The sequence below is a fragment of the Capsicum annuum genome, chromosome 1 (genome assembly GCF_002878395.1).
Source record: "Capsicum annuum cultivar UCD-10X-F1 chromosome 1, UCD10Xv1.1, whole genome shotgun sequence".
In the NCBI taxonomy this organism is placed as follows: Eukaryota; Viridiplantae; Streptophyta; class Magnoliopsida; order Solanales; family Solanaceae; genus Capsicum; species Capsicum annuum.
Window position 1 is genome coordinate 87,664,434 of NC_061111.1, and position 23,213 is coordinate 87,687,646.

The 23,213-nt window shown below is 36.1% G+C and overlaps 1 pseudogene; it reads left to right on the top strand.

Moving 5' to 3' along the window:
• Nucleotides 1-691: 691 nt before the first annotated feature.
• Nucleotides 692-20,412, top strand: LOC124897806 (annotated as a pseudogene).
• Nucleotides 20,413-23,213: the final 2,801 nt, after the last annotated feature.

Consider the following 23,213-nt stretch of genomic DNA (forward strand, 5'->3'; position numbering starts at 1 on the left):
CACTCAAAAAATAAAAGAAAGAAACGTCTTCCTGAAGAGTTGAATTGGGTGAGGAGAAGTATTCTATTTGAGCTGCCCTAATGGAAGAACTTGAAGTTGCGACATAATTTAGATGTCATACACATAGAAAAAATATTTGTAAGGCTATTTTGGGGATGTTATAGAATATTGAGGGAAAAACTAAAGATACATATAAAGAAAGACAAAATCTAAAGGATATGAACATAAGACAAGAACTATGGTTGCACCATGATGGTTCTAATTATACAATGCCTGGTTCTTGTTATAATATGTCAAAAGAAGAGAAAAACAAGTTTTGGGCATTGTGGAAAAACAAGTGTTGGGCATTGTTAAAGTCTATTAAATTTCCTGATAACTATGCTTCAAATATCTCAGAGTGTATAACTGGGGATGATGGTAAGATGACCAAAATCAAAAGTCATGAATATCATGTTTTGTTACATCGAGTGATGACTATTACTATTCTTGGATTTAAAAATAAAGATGTCTCTTCAACATTGATTGAGTTAAGTGATTTGTTTCAACGAGTATGTTTTAATAAATTGAGACGAGATGACTTGGAACAACTAGAAAGGGATATAGTTGTTATATTATGTAATCTTGATATGATCTGTCCACGTGCTTTTTTGATGTTATGGTATATTTAGCTGTGCATTTACCATGAGAGGCAATGCATGGAGGACCAGTACAATATCGTTGGATGTACAAAATTGAGAGGTTCTTGTTCAAGCTTAAGCGTTATATTCAAAATAAGGCACGACCTGAAGGTTCTATTGCAGAAGACTATATTATTGATGAATGTTTGTCATTTTGTTCTATGTATCTTGATGACATTGACACTAGATTTAATCATAAATATAGAAAGGATGATGGATCTAGCAATAATAATAAGCCTATTTTAGATATATTTTCAAAAAATGTTAGACCATATAAAGATGGAGATTATGATGCAATACCAAAGAAAGATTTTGGCATGGCTCAGTGGTATGTGTTGAATAATTGTGAAGAAGCAGAATCTTTTCTTGAGTAAGTAGTTCTTTTATATATATATATTTACATATATTGATATTTTTATTTAAACCATTTCTAAATAACTTACTTTGTTACATGCAGAAAGCATAAAGAAGAGCTATTGAAGCAAGGTGTTGTGGATATAGAAGAGAAACACAGAGAACAATTTTTTTTATGGTTCAGAAGAAAAGTAAGTGACTTTAAGATAATAATCATGTTGTGTGCTTAAATTTTATCTTTTCGTTCTTTACTAATTGAAAGCAGTAACTTTTCCTCATAGATTATGCAGTTATTTAGTAAGGAGAAGTCAAGGTCTATCATGAAAGTATATTCTTTAGCTATGGGTATTGATATGTGTGGAACAAAACGTACTAGTTGTATTGTAAATGGTGTTAGGTACCATATTCAACAACGTGATAATTTATGTAAAAGTCAAAATTATGGTATAGTTTTTAGAGGCCTTCATGAAAAAGTGGACATTGATTTTTATGGTATCATAACAGACATCCTTGAGTTAGAGTATGTTGAAGAAAATCAAGTTTTCCTATTCAAATGCAAGTGGTTTGATCTTCGCAAGAAAACAGGGATGCAAGAAGATAAAAATTTTATGAGCATCCATGTTAAAAGATTTTGGTATGAACAAGATCCCTTTGTACTATCTACTTAAGCAAAGCAAGTATTTTATATCGATGACCCAAAACTGGGGGAATATTGGCAAATTGTGCTCAAATTTCAAGCTAGACACATATATGATGTGCTAGAGAAGGAAAACTCATAGGTAGAAAATGATGAGTTGCCTGTTACAAATGTTAAAGTGTATCAAGACACGTCACTTAAAAGTAAACCAATTGTTAATGATACAGTTGATATATTGAGTCAACTACATAGAGATGATGTTGAGTCGACTATCATAGATGCAAATGTAATTGAATTGGAGGCTCAAATAGAATATGAAGTTGAAGTTGATTATAATGGAGAAGATTCTGACCAAGAGGATGAAACTATGGTTGAGTACATCAGTGACCATAAGGAGAATGAAGGTAATATAGTAATACTAATAATGAAGCTGATAGCACAGATGACAACGATGACATTGACTTGTGATGTAAACTCATAATAAGTAAGGTTAGTTACGTATATGTTAATGTGTAACTCTCCTAAATTATTTATATCTTGTTTAGTTGATTTTAGGGGGATGAATTTCATAAGTTATTTGCAGACACGCCTATTGAGCTAAATTTCCATGAAGATAAAAAAGAAAATAAAATATTGGTCTTTTGCTTGTTGCAAACCTCCTGCAAGTAAATGATTAGATTGATTTCCTTGCCTTGAAATTTTTTTTCTTATTGTTCCAACCTTTGAGCCCATCTCCATAAGTAGCACCATTATGCCAAAGTGAATTCTGACTACATGCTTGGTTTAATTTTAAAAATTGGACAAAGAAAGTTAGAGAAAAGTGATAAGTTAGTAAGCTTTATTCACCACCTGGATTGACTAAACAGAGTAGTCTTCAAAGTGGTTCCTAAAAGAATATCCAACTTAATTTTAGAGTATAATATTTGAACTATATTATGACAAATGAGACTCAAGGCTTTGATCTTCCTCTGGAATTATACCTATAAGAATAGAGTCTGCATTTTAGTCCTTTTCGTCCTATCACATTTTATGTTGAATCTTGAGCTTGCTGCATCTAATCATGGTCCTTGGAGGATCCATTTCATTCATCCATTAATTTTCTGTTGGTTGGTGGAAATATTCACATTAGCTGCAGTTGTGACATTGATATGATAGAAATGAAGTACCACTCAAACTTTAGTTTTTTGCATTTTCTTGGTGCCATCAATGATATTACTTACTTTATCAAAAGATGAAGTACCACTAAAACTAGTATTTGTATGTTTACTGATAAATAGATCCCCCCAAGGAAAAGTACAGCATCATACTGGTTTAACCAATTTATTTCATCTAAAAATTTTGTCTCTTGCACTTAGCTTTTCATTCATCAAAGAGAAAACTTTTTTAGTTCAATATATTTTTTCAATGTTGGTCCTCTTTTATGATAGTTCCATCTAATTATTTTAGTTCATATTTTGCTATAATTTTTTCCTCTAAAATTTAGGTGATTCTTGCAAATAATGTAGGCGAAAGCCATTCAAAGACAAACATACAGTGTAGTAAATGAACTTACCAAAAATAAATAGATAGACAAATAACTGATGATAGAAGGAAAAGTCAATGAAACCAGGATAAGCACACTTAGAGTTTACTATATAAAGATGTGTCAGTTAATCATGATAAATGGTACGTAGCAAATTTTGGTGTAGCTTTTCTGTTGTTCTATGTAGTAACTTATGATGTTGCTCTTTCCTATTTATTTCTAACATTCCAGTTTGCATGACACCTGCAGTATTCAACCTATATTTGATTGAAAAAAAGATATCTCAAGATATATGTGACACTTGCTTATCTGGTGGTTAAACAAATGGAACAAACATTGATATACTGAGGTTATAAAGGAAAAAGATTTTCAGAACATGGATAATAATACCTAGAGTAATTTAGATATTACTGATGTGGTTCTGCCCAAGCAGCTGCATAATAGAATGAACTCCATTGTGGTGATACATCTGATTTTGTGGAAGAAAATAATTATGGGGAGGAAGAAGATAATTCAAATCTAATGTTTGAATGTCAAGTAGATGAGAGTACAGAGGAAAATAAGAGTTGATTGGAGAACCTCTAAGTGTCAATCCAAACTCTTAACATAGATTTTGATGAGGTGTATTTAGTAGGGTAATTCAGTAGAGAGATAGAGGCTAAGGGTGCAAGTCAGCAGGAGTGTCTAACTAACACGCAATTTAACATAGGAAAAAATCCAAAACCAAAATGCCTTTCCAATCCTCATCATTCTTCTGCTCTACCAAAATAATTAACAGAACATCTTCTTGCCTAGTTATGTTCCAGTTGACTTCAAATTTTTGGTTATAGGTCTTTCCTGTTAAATTTTTATATGTATTTGCTTTTGGTATGTGATTGAAATTATGACATCACTAGTTTCAAACTACTGTTCAGTTGCCTGTTGTTTTGCTTTTATGACATCACTAGTTTCAAACTACTGTTCAGTTGCTTGTTGTTTTGCTCTTTGGTTTTTGGGTGCTAACAATAACCAATGGAGAAAGAAAGAAAGTTTTCTCATCCCTTGATCCTGGAAATTGATTTGGTTCTATTAAAATGTATAGATGTGTTTCTTACTTCTTTTTCTTTGCACATTTTCCTATTCAAATTTACCGCATCTACAGGTATTAAGAAATCTGACACTGGGTTAGCTGCACTAAGTCAATGGGATATAGCTTCTGATAAGCAGATAATACAGGAGGAGCAACCTCTTCAGGTGTGTATTTTTGTAAATAAAAATGACAAGGCTTTGTTCATCAGATACTTTAAAGCTATAACTAGATCTTTAGAGCAGGTGGCTAGGTGTACAAAGATAATTAGCCCCAGTACTGAAGATGCAAAATATGTTATAAATGTCAAGAAAATTGCTAAGGTATGTTATGTTGTCTTTCACATATGGTATTGGCTGTATTAATTTCTGTGTGTATTTGGAAGCAATTTGTCATGTAAGTCTCCGTAAATAATTCAGAGTTAAGAGGTCTGTGCTTAACCAATAGTGAGTAGCATATTTTGGTTAACAACAAAGCAAGAGTAAAAAGTTTGATGTGTCTTAATTTAGAGATCTATCAGTCATTTTCCTTTTCTTTTGAGAACCTACACTAATTTAACATGATATCTTACCATGTTTGTTTTTAGCCTGGTGTTTGTGCTGTTTGGTTTTCTTTAATTTTTTGGGTAAATGATGTTACATATAATGATGTAATTGGATATTTAAAGAGAAAATTGAGAAGATGCGAGAGGTGATGATAAGTGTTCATTCTTCTGCTGTGTTTAAGATTTTCTTTCCCCCCTTTGGTTGGTTGACAAATTAGGTTTTACTCTTTTTCTTGCTCAGTTAACAATAGGTTGTTGAGCTTCCCATTCTTCACCCTAAAAAATTTATCAAACTTGGAATTGATCCCCCCTAAGGATGTTCTCTGCTATGGTCCTCCTGGTACTGGGAAAATATTGCTTGCCCGAGCAGTTGCAAATCGTACAGATGGATGCTTCATTTGCATTCTTGGTAGTGAGCATGTTTAGAAATATGTTGGTGAGGGGGTTAGAATAGTTCGTGAACTGTTCTAGGTTAGAAGCACTCTAATTCCCAACTTCAACTGGTTCATTGAGAGTATTGACCTACACCTCTACCATGTTCCCACTTAAATATCAGACACAGGGGTCAAACTCATGAGTTGCACCACCTCACATCCTTAATATTGAACAAAAATCCCACTTTCGAACATGATAGATGGCACGCTCTAAGAGGGTCTGCATTATGTTTTTCGATGAAGTAGATGCCATGGAGATGCACAATTTGATGATCGAATCAGGGGAGACAATGAAGTTCAATCTACCATGCTTGAAATTGTGAACTGGCTAAATGGTTTTGCTTCTCGAGGGAATATTTAATTTCTCATGGCAACCAATAGGTTAGTCTGCCTATATGCTTGTAATACCCCAAAAAATCCAAACCAATATTAGAGCCATGTACCAAGCTCATGCATATTACATAATGGTTCTTTTATAGTTTTATGAGTAGGTTAGATGTATATTAAGGCTTCAAATAACTCCCAGCTATCAGACGAATCAAAATATTCCTTAACGATTGAATTCTTGAGAAGGATATTGGTATAGTCAACTTCAAATGAGCATATCTATCATTATACTTGGAATTTTTGAGCTCATAACCTATCAACAGATAGATAATTGAATTATATTTTCAAAGATACCAATTTCTCCAAAATCCGTTATCGGAGCAAAGAATTATTCCTAGTTTAATCTAGCATGTCAGGCTGGAAACAGTGTGACGACATTCGTGGTAGCTTACCACATTTGTGACACCCTATTATAAAGGTCGTCAACCTTAGGCAGAAACCAACTCCTAAGTGATGACATTCATGGTATCTTACCATACTTGTGACGCCTTACTACGAAGGTCGTCAGCCTTACGCAGAAACCAGCTCCTAAGTGATGATATTCATGGTAGCTTACCACACTTGTGATGCCCTACCGCGAAGGTCATCAGCCTTAGGCAAAAACCAGCTCCTAAGTGATGACATTCATGGTAGCTTACCACACTTGTGATGCCCTACCACGAAGGTCCTCAACCTTAGGAAGAAACCAGCTCCTAAGTGACGACATTCGTGATAACTGACCACACTTGTGATGCCCTATCACGAAGGTCTTCAGGCTTAGGCAGAAACTATTAATTCTAGCTCCTGTGTGACGACATTTTTGATGGCTTGTCACATTTTTTGATGCCTTGTCACAAATATCGTCAGCTATGATTTTCAGCAACTGGGAATTTATTTCATAAGGGTATTTTGGTCTTTTCTTTTACCTTCAACGATTAATAACCCTAAAGAGGCATAATTGTTCCTATTTTTCTTCAGTTAAGCATCCAAAAAACCCTCTCTTACACTATCAACCACAAGATTAGGGTTTTCATCAAACTCATCTCTCAAAAGCAAGATTCAAGCCTTTTTCCAAGATAATTGAGAATTAAGTTTCCTAATCAAAGAACTCTTTAGCAAATCATCAAGTTTTCCTTTCTAAGGTATGCATACTGTTTATCTATGGATCCAATCCATTCATAGAGCTCAAGAACCATGTTTAAAATATTATTTTGTAAACTTTTTGTAGTGATATGAGTATGTACATGTTGATGATTGTTGTTTAAGTTTCAATGTGATATTTAAAGGTTTTTTCATAGAATATATATGTTTGTTAATTGAAAACCATGAATTTTAGGTGGTTTAATATGGTGCAAGTATGAAACTTACCTATGCCTTAAAGAATGCATGCAAGGAGTTTGATAAAATGCTTAGGATGCTAGAAATTTATGTCTGTGTGGTTCTATGTTGTCTAAATGACAAGTCCATGTTAGCTATATACTTCAATATGAATCCCATGTTTTTCATGTGTTGCTATTGTGGTGGTATGAAGCATGTAAGATAATAGAGATATACAATATGTACACAAAATATATCCATGCATTCCCTACAATGTTTACGATGTTGAATAACTATATGAAATATGATATCCCTTGCTTATGATATTATGAATTGTAGACTCAAATCTTATGATCAAGTCATGTCATGTGTGTCAGTTTCCTTCTATCGAGTCCTGGGGATATTCGTACCCGAAAAACATAGCTGTGTGCCTACACCCATGTCATGTTGTCACGATAATCTCAGTCAACCTATAATCTATAGAACTCAGTCAGTCATGTGACATAGGAAACCTCAAAAATCTCATGATCTTAGTTAACTCTCAGATAATAATACTACTCCGTCAGTCAACGAAAGTCAGTTAATCTGTCCATGTACAGTCAGTTGAATCATGTTTAGTCTCTTCAGATGGGAGTAGAAGTTATCACCGAGTGAACCCAAGGATGGGGACTCATTTACCAGTTTAGGGTGTGATTCTTAGCAATCATCCTTATGTTTCTGAACTACGTAGCCAGCGTAGGTTGAGACATCTTAGCCTGTTAGATTAGGGTTGATAAGGTGGCTTAACCTGTCAGTTTAGGGTCCCACCATTCTCACTTTGAGTACCTTCCAGATAAGGGTCACTCATAACTGTCCTTACCAGTGGCGCGGTATTGACACCCCTCCAATCGGGGTAGAGATTGAACCCTAGCTTAGCCGTAATAGTATACATAGGGCATGTTGGTTAAACAACTACCTCCCACAGTTTTAAAATTAGTCTCAGTAAAAGAACTCAGATAGGTCTTCAGATTTTAGTATATCAGGCTGTCAGGTATAGTCAGACTCAGTTACAGTATGAAACTCAGATAGTTCCATCAGATTCAGGATTGTCAGATACAGTCGACCATGTTATCAGAATTTTAGTATCAGTCATGTTAGCCATCAGTAAACCTTGTATTAGCATACAGGACTAGCTATCATACACCCACGATTTCAGTTACTATGTATGCATGTTTGTACTCTTACGTTCATGTCAGTCAGACCGTTAGCATCATTCATGCATGCAAACCCTATTCATATTTAGCCTTCCTCACTCGTATACTCAGTACATTCTCTCGTACTAACATATTTGCGCTATGGTTCTTTCTTTTCATGTTACACCATAGGTTCAGAGACACGAGCTCTAGACCAGCAGTACAATAGCATTTCCAGTCACAGATATTTAGTGAGTCCTCTTTATTCGAGGATAATATAATTTGATTTATTCACCATTATTTTAGCCAGTTATTAGTTCACGGAGTTATTTGGAGACATGTTTCTTCAAATCCTTATTCAGATAGTTCTTAGAGGCTTTCAGATTCAGTATTCAGATTTATGTTCAGATTTGATTCAGTTTTCAACTATTTTGGGTATCTTTCACCCATATGGATATTATGTTTTGACAGATTCTTTATTCAGTTGAACCTTATGGCCTACATGTTCATATTTTCTACATTATTACGTTATATATACAGTGTACAGGTACAGATATCGGTCAGGGGTTAGCTTATGGTCCCTTGGGGTCATGAGCACAGTGTAGTATTCTAATTCAGAAAATCGGGGCTTTACAAACTTTGTATCAGAGCCTAAGGTTCAATAGAGTCCTAGGAAGTCTAAAAGCCGCATCTAGTAGAGTCTTGTACATGGGTGTGTTGCGCGCCACATTTATGTACAGGAGGCTATAAGATATTTTAGGAACAGTTTCCTTTCTTCAGTATTCATGTCGTGCTAGTAAACATAATTTCAAGTCAGTCTCTTAGTCTAATCCGCTCTTCTCTTATTTCAAAAACATGCCTTCAAAGAGAATAAATCAGCCTACTCCACATCCCAAAGATCCTTTGGGCGAACATGTTTCTCATACGGAGTTCAGGACCGTATTTACTGCTCTTGCTCAGTCTGTAGCTTCCCAGAATGAATGACCAATAGTCGTTCCGACCAACCCAATGTCCAATTCAGTAGCAACTAGGATTCAAGAATTCACCCATATAAAAGCTCCGTCCTTCTTCAGGTCTAAGCCAGACGAGGATCCTCAGGAATTCGTTGACTAAGTCCAGAAGGTCATTGATATCATGAGAGTTACTTTTTCTCAGAGTGCCGAGTTAGCCGTATACCAATTGCAGGATTTCTCTCACACTTGGTACAAGTAGTGGTTAGCAGAAAGGTTAGAGGATGCAGGTCTTGTTGAGTGGGAAGAATTTGTCACGGCTTTCTTAGACAGATTCTTTCCCCAAGAGCTGAGAGAGGATAAAGTTCTTGAGTTCATCAATCTCAGGAAGGGAAATATGATAGTTAGAGAGTATTCTTTTAGATTTACTCAGCTAGCCAGATATGCCCCTCATGTGGTTGCAGACAACAGGGCTAAGATGAGCAAGTTCGTGTCAGGGGTGAATGATGGCATGGTAAATGAGTGTAGGTCTGCGATGCTGAACAATAATATAACTTTAGCCAGGCTCATGACCCATACTCAACAAATAGAGGAGCAAAAGGTTAAGACTAGGAAGAGGCAGAACGAGAGAGAAAGAGCAGACAGTTTCAGTTTTTCTCAGCCCAAATCAGAGGAAGGGAATCATTTGTAGTTTCATCCTAAGTCAGTAGTTCCAGCCCCTTTCTCCACTAGGGCCCCAATGCCGAAGTTCAGGGACGACAACAGAGACAGAGCACTAGGATCTAAATATCAAGGCAGTGTTAGCAGTGCCCGAACAAACCCCCTTTATCAGACTTATGGTAAGAACCGTAAGGGTATTTGTAGAGCCGGTAGTGATGTCTGTTTTGGTTGTGGTAAGCCAGGCCACAGGATTAAGGAGTTTCCTCAGCTATGCCCTCAGGATCAGCAGAATCATTCCACAGCTTAGTATGATTGCCCAAACTATTAGGGTGTCACTTCCAGTGCTACTAGTGGGCAACGCCCAAATAGACTCTATGCTCCTCAGACCCTACAGGATCAGGAAAATTCTCATGATGTTGTTACTGGTACATTACAAATTTTCCATATTCATGTTTATTCTTTGCTAGACCCAGGTGCATCCTTGTCTTTTATCACTCCATACATACCAGGCAATTTTGGAATCAGTCCCAAAATTTTAGCAGAGCCCTTTTCAGTCTCTACCCCAGTGGGTAAAACTATCATAGCTCGGTGGGTATACAGGAACTGCCCGATTATGATATTTAAGAAATCCACGTCACTAGATTTAGTCGAGTTAGAGATGACTAATTTTGATATCATTCTCGGCATGGATTGTCTTCATTCCTTCTATGCCATAGTCGAATGTAGAGATAAGATAGTTCAATTTCAGTTCCCGAATGAGCCCATCCTAGAGTAGAAGGGTAGCACTTCGTCTTTCAGGGGTCAGCTTGTTTCCTACCTTCGGGCAGGGAAAATGATTTCTAAGAGGTGTGTGAATCATCTCGTGCATGTTAAGGATTCCAGTTCTGAATCTCCCAGTCTCGAATCAGTCCTAGTGGTTAATGAATATTCAGACGTCTTTCCCAAAATCTTCTAGGCATTCCTCTCGAAAAGGAAATAGACTTTGGCATAGACCTTCTCCTAGATACTCAGCCTATTTCTATTCTGCCATATAGAATAGCACCAGCAGAACTCAAGGAACTAAAAGATTAGTTAAAGGATCTCTTAGATATGGGATTCATCGGGCCAGTGTATCCTCATGGGGTGCGCCAGTATTATTCGTGCGTAAGAAAGACGGTTCTCTTAGAATGTGTATTAATTACCATCAGTTCATCAAAGTCATGGTCAAGAATAGGTATTCGCTGCCTAGGATAGGTGACTTGTTTGACCAACTTTAGGGTGCCAGTTATTTCTCCAAGATAGACCTCAGATCAGGCTATCATCATCTCAGAGTTAGAGAATGTGACATTCTAAAAATAGCTTTTTTTACTCGGTATGGTCACTTTAAATTTTTAGTCATGTCCTTTGGTCTTACCAATGCCCCTATAGATTTCATGGACTTGATGAACCGGGTGTTCAAGCAGTACTTGGACATATTCATCATAGTCTTCATAGATGATATTCTAGTCTATTCTCGTACAGTGTGATCATTCAGACCATCTCATAATTGTTCTTCAGACTCTCAGGGATCACCAGTTGTTTGCCAAGTTCAGTAAGTGCAAATTTTGGCTAAGATTAGTAGCATTGCTTGGCAACATTATTTTCGGTGATGGCATTAGAGTAGATCCCCAGAAAATCAAAGTGGTAAGAAACTGGCCTCGCCCTGTCTCTCCATCAGATATCAGGATTTTCTTGGGTTTGTCTAGTTATTACCGATAGTTTGTTGAGGGATTTTATTCTATTGCATCTCTTATGTCCAAATTAACTTAAAGAAGGTAAAGTTTTAGTGGTCAGAACCTTACGAGAAGAGTTTTTAGGAGTTGAAGACTCGACTCACCTCAGCTTCAATTTTAGCACTTCCCGACAGTTCCGATGGATTCGTAGTATATTGTGATGCATCCAGATTAGGTTTAGGTTGTGTCCTCATGCAGCATGGTATAATAATAGCCTACGCCTCTAGACAGTTAAAGCCCCATGAGAAGAATTATCCTACTCATGACCTTGAGTTAGAAGCAGTTGTATTTGCCTTAAAGATTTGGAGGCATCATCTATACGGTGTTAATGTAGACGTCTTCACAGATCATAATAGCCTTCAGTATGTCTTTTCCCAGAAAGATCTTAATCTTCATTAGAGAAGGTGGTTAGAGCTCTTGAAGGATTATGACGTGAGTGTCCTTTATCATCCTGGCAAGGCCAATGTAGTGGCCGACGCACTCAGTATACTGTCCATGGGTAGTGTTTCCCATGTTGAGGATAGTAAGAAGAAATTAGCTCATGAGATTCATCATCTTACCAGAATAGACATTCACTTAGTCGACTCTTTAGAGGGTGGTGTATGTGTTTAGAGTAGTTCAGAGTCATCTCTAGTTTCCGAGGTGAAAGAGAAGCAAGACAGGGATCTTAGCCTTGTCAAGCTAAATGAGTCAGTTCAAAGTCAAGAAGTAGAGGTTTTATCCCAAGGGGGAGATGGAGTTCTTCGTTGTTAGGGTCTTCTGTGTGTTCCTGGTGTAAATAACTTGAGGCAGCAAATTCTTGCAGAAGTGCATGGTGCGCGACACTCTATTCATCTAGGGGCCACTAAGATGTACTGCAAATTGTAGGAGATCTATTGGTAGAGTGTGATGAAGAGGGACATTGCAGAGTTTGTGGCTAAGTGCTCTACATGTCAGCAGGTTAAGATAGAGCATCAGAAACCTAGTGGTTCCATGTAGGAGTTCACTATTCCTACTTAGAAGGAGGAAGAAGTGAACATGGACTTCCTGATGGGTTTGCCTAGAACACATCATCAGCATGATTCAGTTTGGGTCATTGTAGACAGAATGACCAAGTCAGCTTATTTCCTTCCAGTTCATACCTCTTACTCAGTCAAGAATTATGCCAAACTCTATATTAGGGAGTTGGTCAGATTACTTGGTGTTCCACTATCTATTATCTCAGACAAAGGTACCCAGTTCACCTTTCACTTTTGGAAAGCATTCCAAAAGGGTCTTGGTACCCAAGTTCATCTCAGTACAACGTTTCATCCTCAGACAGATGGTCAAGAAGAAAGGACCATTTAGACTCTAGAAGATATGCTAAGAGTGTATGCAATTGATTTAAAGGGAAGCTGGGATGACCAATTTCCTTTGATTGAGTTTGCATACAACAACAGCTATCACTCCAGTATTCAGATGGCTCCATTCGAAGCTCTTTATCGTAGGAGATATAGGTCTCCGATCGGTTGGTTCAAAGTTAGTGAGACCGCAGTCATAGGGCCTGACTTATTATTTGATGCCTTAGAGAAAGTTTAGTTGATCAGAGAAAGACTCCGGGCTACTCAGAGCCGACAGAAGTCTTATGCGGATGTTCATAGAAAAGATCTCAAATTCGAGGTCGATGACTATATCTATCTCAAGATCTCTCCCATGAAGGGAGTGAAATGATTCGGCAATAAGGGAAAGCTCAGGCCCCAATATATCGGTCCCGTCAGGATTCTCAGTCGCTTCGACAAGGTAGCCTATAAGCTCGAATTGCCTTCAGATCTAGCCCCAGTTCATCCAGTCTTCCATGTCTCTTTGCTCAAGAAGTGCATAGGTGACCCAGCAGTTGTAGTCCCTATTTAGAGCGTTTACATTCAGAATAACCTCGCTTATGAAGAGATTCCAGTCAAAATCCTTGACTATCAGACTCATAGGATGAGGAACAAAGAAGTCCCTCTAGTCAAGGTTCTTTGGCAGAATCAGTCTGTGGAGGGAGCTATTTGGGAAGCAGAAGCAGACATGCAAATCAAGTACCCTTATATTTTCTCCACTAATTTAGACTAAGCTCGAGGTAACCATTTTATTTAAGCTTATTCAGTTATATGTTCAAAATTCCAGTATAAAATTGGTATCAAGTATCAGTACATAGCTTATCATACATTCATGAGTTCAGCTTATCAGTCACGCATCAGATATGCATGTTCAGTTGGGCTATATTCAGTTTAGAATTCAATTAAGTCCTAAAATCATGTGCCAGTTGAGCATGATCAATGTACGCATCATTTTATCTTTTCTCCCCTCTCAAGCAGTCATCATTTGAGGACGAATGTTTCCAAGGGGGAGATATTATAATACCCCAAAAAATCCAAACCAATATTAGAGCCATGTACCATGATCATAAATAGTAAATCATGGTTCTTTTATAGTTCAATGAGTAGGTTAGATGTATATTAAGTCTTCAAATAACTCCGAGCTATCAGACAAATCAAAACATTCCTTACCAATTGAATTCTTGAGAAGGATATTGGTATAGTCAACTTCAAATGAACATATCTCTCATTATACTTATAATTTTTGATCTCATAACCTATCAACAGATAGATAATTGAATTATATTTCCAAAGATACCAATTTCTCCAAAATCCATTATCGGAGCAAAGAGTTATTCTTATTTTGCTCCAGCATGTCAGGCTGGAAACAGTGTGACGACATTCGTGGTAGCTTACCACATTTGTGACGCCCTATCACGAAGGTCGTCATCCTTTGGTAGAAACTAGCTCCTAAGTGATGAAATTCATGGTAGCTTACCACACTTGTGATGCGCTACCATGAAGGTCGTTAGCCTTAGGCAGAAAATAGCTCCCAAGTGACGACATTCGTGGTAGCTTACCACACTTGTGATGCCCTACCACGAAGGTCGTTAGCCTTAGGCAGAAACCAGCTCCTAAGTGACAAAATTCGTGGTAGCTTACCACACTTATGACTCTCTACCACAAAGCCTTAGGCAGAAACCAGCTCCTAAGTGACGACATTCGTGGTAGCTTACCACACTTGTGACGCCCTATCACGAAGGTCATCAGTCTTAGGCAGAAACCATCAATTCCAGCTCCTGTGTGACGACATTTTTAATGGCTTGTTATAGTTTTTGACACCTTGTCACATATGTCGTCTGCTATGAATTTCAGCAACTAGAAATTTATTTCATAAGGGTATTTTGGTGTTTTCCTTCACCTTCCACGAGGTATAACCCCAAAGAGGCATAATATTTCCCATTTTTCATCAGTTAAGCATCCAAAAAACCCTCTCTTACACTCTAAACAACAAGATTAGGGTTTTCATCAAACTCATCTCTCAAAAGTAAGATTCAAGCCTTTTTCCATGATAATTGAGAATTAAGTTTCCCAATCCAAGAACTCTCCAGCAAATCATCAAGGTTTCCTTTCTAAGGTATGCGTAGTGTTCATCTATGGATCCAATCCATTCATAGAGCTCAAGAACCATGTTTTAAATATTATTTTGTAAACTTTTTGTGGTGATATGAGTATGTACATGTTGACGATTGTTGTTTAAGTTTCAATGTGACATCTAAAGGTTTTTTCATGGAATATATATGTTTGTTAATTGAAAACCATGAAATTTAGGTGGTTTAATATGGTGCAAGTATGAAACTCACCTATGCCTTAAAGAATGCATGCAAGGTGTTTGATAAAATGCTTAGGATGCTAGAAATTCATGTCTGTGTGGTTCTATGTTGTCTAAATGACAAGTCCATGTTAGCTATATACTTCAATATGAATCCCATGTTTTTCATGTGTTGCTATTGTGGTGGTATGAAGTATGTAAGATAATAGAGATATAAAATATGTACGCAAACTATATCCATGCATTCCCTACAATGTTTAAGATGTTGAATAACTATATGAAATATGATATCCTTTACTTATGATATTATGAATTGTGGACTCAAATATTGTGATCAAGTCATGTCATGTGTGTCAGTTTCCTTCTATCGAGTCCTGGGGGTATTCGTACCCGAAAAACATAGTTGTGTGCCTACACCCATGTCATGTTGTCACGATAATCTCAGTCAAGCTATAATCTATAGAACTCAGTCAGTCATGTGACTCAGGAAACCTCAAAGATCTTATGATCTCAGTTAACTCTCAAATAATAGTACTACTCCCTCAGTCAACGAAAGTTAGTTAATCTATCCATGTACAGTAAGTTGAATCATGTTTAGTATCTTCATATGGGAGTAGAATTTAGCACCAAGTGAACCCAAGGATGAGGACTCACCTACCAGTTTAGGGTATGATTCTTAGAAGTCATCCTTGTGTTCCAGAACTACGTAGCCAGCGTAGGTTGAGACATATTATCCTGTCAGATTAGGGTTGATGAGGTGGCTTAACCTATAAGTTTAGGGTTCCACCATTCTCACTTTGAGTACCTGCCAGATAAGGGTCACTCACAACTATCCTTACTAGTGACGTGGTATTGACACCCCTCCAGTCGGGGCAGAGACTGAACCCCAGCTTAGCTGTAATGGTATACATAGGGCATGTCGGTTAGACAAATAGCTCCCACAATTTCAGAATCATTTTCAGTAAAAGAACTCAGATAGGGCTTCAGATTTTAGTATATTAGGACTGTCAGGTACAGTCAGACTCAGTTATAGTACGAAACTCAGATAGTTCCATCGATTTAGGATTATCAGATACAGTCGCCCATGTTATCAGAATTTTAATATCAGTCATGTTAGCCATCAGTAAACCATGTATTACCATACAGGACTAGCTATCATGCACCCACGATTTCAATTACTATGTATGCATGTTTGTACTCTTACGTTCATATCAGTCAGACCGTTAGCATCATTCATGCATGCAAACCCTAATCATATTTAGCCAACCTCACTCGTATACTCAGTACATTCCCTTGTACTGATGCATTTGTGCTATGGTTCTTTCTTTTCATGTTACACCATAGGTTCAGAGACACGAGCTCCAGACCAGCAGTATAATGGCATTTCCAGTCACAGAGATTTAGTGAGTCCTCTTTATTCGAGGACAATATAATTTGATTTATTCATCATTATTTTAGCTAGTTATCAGTTCACGGAGATAGTTGGAGACATGTTCCTTCAAATCCTTATTCAGATAGTTCTTAGAGTCTTTCAGATTCAGTATTCACACTTATATTCAGATTTGATTCAGTTTTCAGCTATTTTGGATATCTTTCACCTATATGGATATTATGTTTTGACAAATTCTTTATTTAGTTGAACCTTATGGCCTACATGTTCATGTTTTCCCCATTATTATGTTATGTATGTAGTGTACAGGTATAGATATCAGTCATGGATTAGCTTGTGATCCCTCGGGGTTATGAGCACCGTGTTGCATTCCGATTTAGAAAATTGGGGTGTTACAATGCTGCAGTTATTTTTTTCCATCAATATGCACATCTACTTTTTTTGTTCAGTTGCTTATGTTATTTCAAGTTTTGGTGATTAAAATTTGGAGCTATTTTTCACTATATATTTATGTTTGGTAGCGTAAAATACTGCTACCAGCTTGTTATCATCTTACTCAAGTTATAGAGCCATCATATTGTTTTTCTAGAACTGATACACTTCATCTAGCTTTATTACTGGACGATTGGATCGGAAAGTACAAGTGGAGTGGAGCGCACTCCCAGGTGAGGATATCCTGGCACCATCTTAATTATAATGCTTGTCCAGTCTCTTGCTTCACACTATGGTATCTTACCTTCTTTGTATAAAGATGGAGAACTAGAGAAACTTTCATCAATTAAAAAACACAAATAGAAGAGGATATGAAGATGATCCAATTTCAAGACAAAAAGAATCACATTGTTGAGGTGCTTGCAGCAAATGACCTTAAATGTAATGATCTACGATCAATCTATCATGATGACACAATGGTTTTAATTAATTACATAGAAGAAGTTGTTATCTTTGTTATATCATATCGTTCAATAAATAATAAGGATCCAAAATATCGAAATGGGAAGCTTTTCATATCATTTATCAGGTAGATGCCAAGTTTTTATTTTTTATTAGCTTACTTTTCCTTTTGCGTACTTTATGTTTCATGCACTGACTATGCTACTCCTGGTGCAGTTTGTCCCATGGATTAAGTGTATTCTAGGATGGAAAGAGTGGTTGTAGGGACTCCCTCAAAATGATGGCAAATACTGAATCTAAGGTTTTTTTTTTGCATTTTACTATTTCTATTGAAACTTGAGGAATTATCTGAGATAGGATTAATTTTGTTCTTTTTTTAATCTAAAATAGGATTGTTCGGTGGATGATATTGGATTAAAGCCTAATACTAGGTCATTCAGATGAGAGAGAAGAAGCCATAAAAGAAAGAGTAATTGCTTTGAGGCCTCTAAACATGGAAGACATGAGACAAACAAAGAACCAGGTAACCCAGTCCTTGTATAGTCAGTCCACTGAGTATTTGTAAAACACAAGGATTCTGAACCACATCATAACTATATTCTTGTTTGCATTTGATTGGTCCGTACGAAGCACTTAGTTCTTTCTTTAGTTTATTTTGGTCCTACATCTGATTTCATAGCTGCTCTTTGTCCATATTGGATCAGAAATTGCAGTTTTTGGTACACAAACATTCTTTGATAGACTATCTTTAGAAGGATTTGCAGACAAGACCCTTTTATGCTGGTTATTCTTCTCATTGCTTCTCTCCTTCTTTGTTCTTCTAAATAATCCTTATTTTGACCAGTCGAGACTGACTAATTTTTTATTAGAGGAAGAAAGCTCAGAGAGTCATGGCTAAAGCTAAAACTCAATTAGATCAGTGTAACTTCTGAATTTCTATGTTGAAAGTCTTTATTTATGCCAAGCCGACCTATTATTTAGCCAGGTATCATAATTTCACGTCTCTGATATGAAGAGTACAAAAAGTTTGGAAATGGAATCGAACAACCTAGACTACTATGTATGATGAAAAGGTAGCAAATATCTTTTCTCAAATCCAAGACCAACTAATATACACGGAAATTGTGTTTTAGGATGAGTTTAAACTTTAAATCATTGGCAAAATTGGATTCTTAACAAAATTTTATAGCTTCTAGCTATTAATATAATTGGTTTGTGTAAACGAGATTAGACAGATGACTATGGTTAAGGGGCCAATTGATGTTCAGAACCTATTTTTCACAATGAAAGGAGACCTTAAACAATAATATTGTGAAAGTTTTATAGCATTGTGCAGTATGTAGGAACTGCAGCAACATAGAAAATTCCATTAACTTGAGGGACAGAATAGAGAAATTACACTACACCAGCCACCTTGATTTGCCTTTGTATACAAGGTGACCCGAGATTATGTTGATTCAGTGGATGAGTTAATACAGCTACTAGCGGATGAGGCAATACTATCAGGTTACAGTTGCAGAGAAGAATGGATCTCAGCTATGGTCACTTCACTATCGAGAAAAAAACCTAATGTTACATATAATGATATAGGAGGATGTAAAGAGAAAATTAAGAAGATGTGAGAAGTGCTGATGAGTGCTCATTCTTCTGTTGTGTTTTAGATTTTCTTTTTCCCCTTTGGTTGGTTGACAAATTTGGTTATGCTTCATTTTTTTCTCAATTTGTAAAACTTGGAATTGATCCCCCTAAGGATGTTCTCTGTTATGGTCCTCCTGGTACTGGGAAAACATTGCTTGCCAGAGCAGTTGCAAATCGTACAGATGCATACTTCATCCACATTATTGGTAGTGAGTTTGTTCAGAAATATATTGGTGAGGGGGCTAGAATGGTTTGTGAACTATTTAATGTTAGAAGCACTCAAATTCCCAACTCCAATTGGTCCACTGAGAGTGTTGACATACCATGTTCCCACTTAAATATCAGACTTTGTGTATGTTACATGATTCAAACTCATGAGCTACGCCACCTCACATCTTTACTATTGAACTAAAATCCTACTGTCAGATAATACACACTTATTGTTGAACTCATTTAAGTTTAACTTTAGCATTGATTCATTTGATATGACAGATGGAACACACCAAGAATGGTTGTATTGTATTTTTCGATGAAGTAGATTTCATTCGAGGTGCAAGATTTGATGATAGAGTCGGGGAAGACAATGAAGTTCAACGGACCATGCTTGAAATTGTGAACCGGCTAGATGGTTTTGATGCTCGAGGGAATATTTAAGTTCTCATGGCAACTAATAGGTTAGTTTGCCTATATACTACAGTTATTTTTTCCATCAGTATGCACATCTACTTTTTCTTGTTTAGTTGCTTATGTTATTTCATGTTTTGGTGATTAAAATCTGGAGCTATTTGTCATCCATATATTCACATTTGGTAATGTAAAATTCTGCTACTATCTTGTTATCATGTTGCTCAAGTTATAACTCTATCCTATTATTTTGCAGACCTGATGCACTTGATCCAATTTTATTTATGTCCTTGACGATTGGATCGGAAAGTTGAATTTAGCCTGCCTGACCTGTAGCGTAGCACAGATATTTAAGATTCATACACAGAGAATGAACTGTGAGAGGGATATCCGATTTGAACTCTTGGCCTGCCTCTATACCAACTCTACAGGTAATCTCTCATAAACATGAGTAGCATGTCAGACATTACAAAATAAACAATAATACAGCTGCCATATTGACATTCTACATAGCAACATTAAATGGGTCAGGATAAGAATGCATATACACGATTTGTATAGACCAACTCTAGTTAGTTTCGGACTGAGGTTTAGTTAATATATTGTCTGATACCGTCAAGAAGAATGTGAAGTGTTCAATGTGCTAGTTTTGTTTAATTTTTATTAAGTTTTAGCTGTCTGTATACCTTATAAAACTTATGGATTTTTCTGTGAATGGTAAACTGACGGAATACCTTTCTTATCACAGGCAGAAGGAAAAATAAATGAAGCTGCAATTCATTATGTGACTAACGCCTTAGAGGTAAAATCAGTATGTTAAGTTCAAAACTTGTTCTTGTACTATTGTACATGCCATTTTGTCCATGCATTGGCAAAAAATTTTAGTTGTCTGTGCTTTTGAGATATAAAATAGTTAAAGTTGTAGAGAAAACTGAATATTTCTTTTCTATATAATTTAATGGTACTTGTTGACTTCTTTATCTCTGCATAATGCACCTTGGAGATACCGCATTAAATTAATAAATGTTAGAAGCATGCTTTAGGATCCATACGGATTTCCTAGATTCACTACGCAATATAGTGGACCATCTTGTACTGTCTTTTTGTGTTTGGAGCTTCTCTAGAAATGATAGTAGTAGTCTATCTAAATGAACAATATCTTTTTATAATACGTTTAAAGGGAAAAAGAAAAGTTCTCATTTCTTTGTCAAAAGTCGCTGAATAAAATTATTTATGAAAAAAGGTTGTTATAAAGTACTCATCTCATTTTAGTTTTCAAAATATTCTGTAGAAAATCTGGCATTATGAAGGCTATCCTTTGAAGTTGTTGTTCCCTTAGCATAGAAACTAATGCAGTCCAAAAAGTGTAAGAATTTCATTGAAAACATAGATCAAGCGTATAAAAGTAAAAGGTAAAGTTACCATATATTTCCATCAGAATTCAAATCTGAGTACCTTATTTCTTCTTACTACCTTCAGTTTATATTAGTATCCGTGGTGGCATGGCTATTAGGATCTCAATGTAGAGTAGAGAGCCGAAAAGGATATATGCGTGTCTAGGATCTTTGTCATATAATTTTGAAGCTAGCAAGATTTTGATGGTCAGGCATATCTTGGTTTTATGTTATCAGATGTGTTTCTAGAACACATGACGACTGTCTGTTTTACAAGTGTAATGAGGGCATATTCTATTTGGATTCCTGCCTGTCACATTGTCCCATAAGGCTTCAATGTACAGTTCTTTTACAGTAATTATGAATTCTTTTTATCTGGTTATATAGTATAAGCCCATAAAAAACTAATGAGGTGAGGGCTAATTGTAAGGGAGAATTCTATTGTTGTCCAAAATCAGGAGAAATCATCTTTCTATTTAATGAATTAAAAAAGGGGGAGAACCGGTATTGTGGTGAATTATGTGATAACACCTATATAACTAACTCAAAGAAAAATTTCCTCTATAAGTAGTGTTACAAATGAATATAAGAACCATTTAAGTTCAATATAAGGCATTGAAAAACCAAGAAATGAAACATGGTATATCCTTTGTTCAGTGTTAACCTCTCTTTTATTATTTGATGTAGTTAACAAAGAAAATGATGATTTAAGCTATAGGAGTTGCTTCTAGTTTGGTTTAAACAATACAAGGTTTAGGCTTAAAGTTACAAACATTGAATCTGAGCACTACCAGAATAAAGAAAATATCAGTTAAGGAGTGGCTTTTGGAGTTCAAAGATTTGATAGGCTGATATTTTTATGAGCATCTTAAGATAATTATATTTCTCTTCTTGGGTGCGGGTAGTTCAGTAGGTTTATATTCATAGCATTTTTTGTATTATCCTGTTGTTTGATCTACTTTTTCCTTAGCAGATGCTCCATTTCACAACCTGTAAAAGAATACTTATGAGTTCTATGAGCAGTAGAATCAATTTGTTTAGTTGAAAGTTTGTTATTCATGTGGTGGGAATAATGTCAATATACAAGTGGCATACAAAGAAGATAAACTTACGGCATTACTTTGTGTTGTAAAGGAAACGATAAAAATGATAAATTGGTATCTTTGGTAACTAAATCATTCTCAATAGTTAATGAATCTATGACATTGATCGGTTTGTGAGGCCACAAAGATCGATCAGTAAACAGTCTTGCTTAATCTTTGATATTGAAAATAGTCACCTTCTACCACTTGGCAGTTTTTTGCTAGTTAATCAAGCATTTTATTATAATGCAACTATCGAAAAGGACAAGAAGAACTTTTTAGGAATGGTCTATTTCTAATGCCAGCGATTCCATTTATTAAACAATAGTAAAGGGCATGCGTTTTCCTATAAATAGATTGTTTGAGAACCTGAAACATGCAGATTTCGAACAACTATCTTAATTTCCTTCAAATAGACAAAGATAGCTCTTCAAAGGTTTGTTTATATCAGAGGAAGAAAGTTTAGAAAGACATGGCTGAAGCTAAAACTCAATTAGATCGCTGGAACTTCTGAATTTCCATACCGAAAGTCTTCGTTACTTGAAGGCCTACCTAGAATGTTTCCACATGTGACAATATTAACACATTTACTTTGTATCCTTCTGAAAAATTCATTCATTAAGTCCACTTTAAACTTCACCTTCACACCATTAGATCGAGTCTTGTTTTCTATAGCTATATCGATATACATTTTCTATAATCATAAACAAGAATAGACAAAGAATATACATTTTCTATATATCAAAATTTGAAGTTCCCAGTAAATGAAAAATGTTTGCTCTCACTTAATGCATCATATTTATTGTCTTGGACTTTCATATTCCATTGCAGATGTTAAAGATTAATGCCAACTTTTTGAATGCCTACACGAGGCATGCAATGGAGTTTTTTTTTTGGGGGACAAATTAATGCCAACTCTTAGAATATCTACACGTAGGGGTGTATAGATCAAACCGTCAAGTCAAACCAAACCAACGAACTAAATTAAATCGAGAAAAAAAATCGACTTATGGTTTGGTTTGATTGGTTTGGTGTTAGAAAAAAAAACCGACCATTCTTGATTTGGTTTGGTGTTGACCCAAAAAAAGTCAAA